This window comes from Pteropus alecto, unplaced genomic scaffold, assembly GCF_000325575.1.
Source record: "Pteropus alecto unplaced genomic scaffold, ASM32557v1 scaffold40, whole genome shotgun sequence".
Classification (NCBI taxonomy): Eukaryota; Metazoa; Chordata; class Mammalia; order Chiroptera; family Pteropodidae; genus Pteropus; species Pteropus alecto.
In genome coordinates this window covers 22,013,596-22,018,473 of record NW_006431919.1, presented here as the reverse complement: position 1 = coordinate 22,018,473, position 4,878 = coordinate 22,013,596, and positions in this window count along the sequence as shown.

Below are 4,878 nucleotides of genomic sequence, written 5' to 3'. Positions count from 1 at the left end.
GATCGGTGTGACTCTTAGGGCCTGGGGACGTCCGGGTGTGCCAGGCCTCAGAGGGCCCTGCTCCCAGGGGGATGGGAGAAGTCACAGAGAGCCTGCCCTTTGGCTCTGTGGCATTTCACAGAAGGGACATCAATAGCGCCATGCTCCAGTGAGCTGGTGCACCACATCTGCACCCTGGAGGTGACAGGTGAGGCCATGCCCCCCACAGCCAGGGAGAGCTTAATCCTGAAAGATTTATGTCACCAAGGATTGCAGAACTCTGGGTCAGGGGAATGGGGTCCCAGTCACCCCTTATTGTCACTCTGATCAAAAGGCAGGTCAGTGGGCCGGAGGGAGGGGTCTGTGCGGGGCTGGGTGTTCCAGGCTGGCAGCGGCTTATTTGGGGGAATTTGAAGAAGGTACACTGGGGAAGATGGCGTTCACAGCCTGCTGGGAACAAGGCCAGTAACCAGGCCAGGGGGTGAGTGCATGAAGTCGGGTGGCGTCTGCATGCATATTTGTGACCTGTGACTGAGGACGCAGCACGCACATGTGCCCTCCCATGGACGTGACACCCACGCTCCAGCATGAGCAGACATGTGTGTACACACACCCAAACACATGAGTGCATACCCACCCCAAACACACATGCATGTGTGCACATGAGCATGCACAAACACAGCATACACACACCCAAACACACACGTGTACACACCCCAAACGCACATGAGCATGCACAAACACAGCATACACACACCATACACACAACAATGCATGCATGTATACCCAAACACACACATGTGCCTTCACACCAAAACACATGCTTGTGCACATGTACATAAATGTATATGCATATGTACATAGCAGACACACACAGGTACATGCACACCCATGAAAACACACAGTCACACACAGCCACACATGCATACTCACACCCATGCACACAGAGGCACATGCACACGCACACCCACGCACACACCAGCCATACAGCCATACACACATACCCACACCCTTGCACACACAGGCACACGCACATGCACACACAGGCACAGGCACACACCCACACCCTTGCACACACAGGCACACGCAATGCACACACAGGCACACACATATGCACACACACATGCACACACAGGCACATGTGCAGCACAGTGCAGCCCTTCCTGCCACCAGAGGGCGCTAAGAGTCCTCTCAGCCTCCAAACTCATTTGCTGAGAAGGATGCATCCTGCACACAGTCAAAAGAAAGAAAAAAATAAAGAAAAAGAAATAGTAAAAAAAATCCTCGAAAAGTATAGCAGTTGATGGTAATTGAAGCCGACGACGGCCGTAAATCCTGGAGGCTGATAATAATAAAGCACGAGCGGACCAGTGCCACTAACAGAGATATTTAGTGCTGTCCCTCCCGGATCAATGGGCTTTCCCAGCATGCCTCCTGCCCAGCTGCCCTTCCCCGGGTCTGGGGCGTCTGGGTCCACCTCCTTCCCTTCCACCCCTCCTAACTTCCCTCCCGCAGGGTAAGAAATCACATTTCCCATGGCAACGTCCCTGCGTCTTAGCTGGCCAGCCTGCTGCCCGGTCGTGGCCTGACACGCAGCTGGAAGCTGGCCCTGCACATGCGGCCATGCTGCCTCCCCTGCCAGCTTCCTGCCCAGCCTGTGGGGTAGGAGGGGCAGGTGGCACAGGGCCCCCACACCCCCTCACACACCCCCACCCCGGGCGGGGCCCCGGGACTAGCTGAGCTGTTCTCACCTCACCCCCGCGTGCAGCACACCCTTCCCTGGGTGCAGAGGGTGACATGAATGTCCCGCAGTCGTTTACGTGGCCGGAGGCTCCAGGGACAGGGAAAGGGGCCTTTCCCATGGCGAGTTCCGGGCCGGCCTCCCAGCTCAAGTACCGTTTGAAGCTTTGCATTCTTTACTGCTTAGGGGAGCCGAGGGAGCAACCCCTGGCCAAGCTCAGGTCAGACACACCCTCAGGCCCCTTGTCACAAAGGCAGCTGGAGGCTCCTGTCTCCTGGGACCCTTGGCCCTCGCCAGGCCCCCGGGGCCCTGTTCTGCGCTCAGTGTCTGTCTTCTGTACTGTGGCCGCTGTCCTGGTGCCTGTGTCGGCAGCACTTGCTGCATGCCCCAGGCCGTGCTGGGCTTGGGGACAGAAAGATGACCGAGACCCAGTCTGTGCTGCAGGAAGACCCCTGCGTCCATGGACAGAATCCAGGGGTTTGCGAGTTTTGACTGGAATAATTACACCTTCATTCTCTCCAGCCCTTAACTGAAGTCAGTGTTTCCTTCCAGGATGAGCGAGGCCAGGTGCTCCGGGGTGCGGGCGCGGTCCCCCGGACGTGCTCCCCAGCAGACACGGGCGTCTTTGTGTCTCTCTGCCGCAGCCAAAGGTGACCGGAGATACCGCCTACGCCCGCCAGGACATGACAGCGGTCAGCGCCGTCACTGCGTCTCGCTGTCCAATCTTGTCATTTAATCCATCACGAGAAGGCACGTAAATGACCGGATTACAAATTTGCTCTTTAAATGTTTCGATAACTGCATTTTGACAACAATGGTTTCCTTTGCAATCCTACGTGTTTTCTTTTATGTATTGAGAAATGATATTTTGAGCGAGGGTGTCTCTCAGATGCCCAAGGGGTTCGTGGTGCACAAGCCATGAGTAGCACTGCTGGGCGGGGGTGCGGAGCAGGGGTCAGAAGGCCCGCGAGGGGTGATCCCGCCAGGCAGGTTCACCCAGCGAGAGGTGGGTGATTTGAAACGCACGAGGGTCGAGCTGGCATCTGAGGCTGGTGGGGCCGATGCCACAGACGGACGGCTTTGGGGGAAAATGTATTTGTTCGGTTTTCAGCATTTAATTTGGGTAACTCCAGCTGGAGAAGTCCCAGGCTCTGGCCTCCTAGACCAGCAGCTGATGATGGCCGGGCTAGCGATGCCAATTAGGGGACCCTTGCAGGAGCTCACATGTCCTCATAGTGACCTAGGTGGCCTGTCACCCAGGTTTTACAGTCTCACTTTACAGATGGCCTTTGGGGATTCTGGAAATTTACCTTAGGACTTAGATGTCCCCATTCTGTCCTAGAATCTCACAACTCACAGATGCCCAAGGACCCTTCACTGTGCAGCCACACACGCCTAAGCACAGCTGTCACCAAGATGCTTGATGTCCACCCTGGGCAGGGCCTGGGGCCACGACAGGACCAGAGCCTGCCCAGGTCTGGAGGAACTAGAGGGCTTTTGGCGTCGGTGCCTCTGTGTCTGTCTCTCTCCCCCCCTCTCTCCGTCCCTCAGAGGCTGCCCCCCCCAACGCGCACACACACCCACGCGCGATTTCACAGCCTCACACCCACAGTCGCGTGCAGAGACATGAACACGGCGTCGTTCAGAGCAACGTCAGAGCTGAACACGACATGTGACAGGAAAGACATTCCTGTACGAGACTCACTTCCAGTCAGCCAGCCCACTCGGGAACTTTCGGTCCAGCTTTAGACGACACCTGGGGTTTGGAAGCGCCTGCGCCTGCGCCGGAGACGGAGCCCTCGGCCGCTCACCCGCAAACAGCTAATTTTAGTCCCCAAACAGACCAGGAAGCCAGAACCCGAGCTCCTTTCTCCTCTGCGCCCCTCCTCGCCACCCCGACCCGCCGAGAGCCCCAGACTTCCTCCGAGGCTCTGCCAGGGCGGGCGGCAGGGGACCCGGGGACCCAGGCAGAGGCTTTGCTGGCACCAGGGACAGTGAAGGGAGGGAGGGGTGCTGGGTCAGCAGGACGGGCGGCAGGGGAGGGGGCGGGGAGAACCAAGGGAGCCCCACTCGCATCCGGGTCCCTGCGGCCTTCCTGCAGCCGCTTCGGCGCGGCGTACCCCCTCTTCTTCCAGCAGTCCCCCTAAGAGCTGGCACGCCAGTCTCCTGAACTTGGTTTGACCCTGACCGCCGGCCCTAGCACCTAGCACGGCGCCTGTCTTGAGCTCTGAGGTAGCGGCAGTTGGCCGAGGAGGTGCATCCTGAGGCCCCTGCTGTGAACCCCAGCTCTTCCCCTTCTGGCCACTGTGCACCGCGGAGCCTGACCTCGGTCTGCTGCATGGGGGTGATCCTCGCCGGTGCGCACGGATCGGTGCCAGGTTTGGAAATGACACGTGTCTACTTCGGAGGGTCTTTTTCGAGCTCAGAGGTCTAGGGCAGAGCGGGTGAGCGGTCCCTGCCCAGCTCACCCGAAGCAGCACTGAGGGGCCCACGTGGGCGAGTAAGTGGGCGGTGACGGGGTCCGCGGGAGTGCAGGAAGGCCTGCGTGACCGGCAGCAAGAGGCCAGTGCTGCCTGGGCCGGCAGGAGCTGCCTGGGCGGGCCGACCGTTCCCTTGACTCAGGCCTGCAAGCGGAGGACTTTGACCCTGAAGGTGGAGACCGCCACATGCCGGCCACGGATGAAAGTGACCTTTGCCTACGGTGCATGATTTTTTAAAAAATGCACCAAAATTCAACGGAACAATTGGATCAAGAGCAAAGTTGGGGGTGAGCCCGGCAGAGGTCACGGAGAGGGGGAGGGAGGGAGGCGTCGCGCCCGCCGTCCTCTCAGAGCTGCATCTCCCGGCCGCCTCCAGAGTCTTTCTGGGACTTTTTTTTCCTCCTCCGACGGCTCGACTGGGAAGACAGCCGGCATCACTCAGCAGGAGGGCTTTGGGGCTCGCGGGCACCTGGCTGTCCCCACCCAGGACCTCTTCTCTGGGCATGGCCAGCACCCCAGTCCCAGCCTGCCTGGGCCCACAGCTGGTCCAACTGGGGCGGGAGCCTGACACAGGCTGGTCCAAACAACCCTCGGGGACACCTGGGAGCTGGGTCGCTTGGCTCTGGGGCTCATGTGTCGCTTGGCTCATGTGGACCAAGTATAAATAAGCAACTTGGT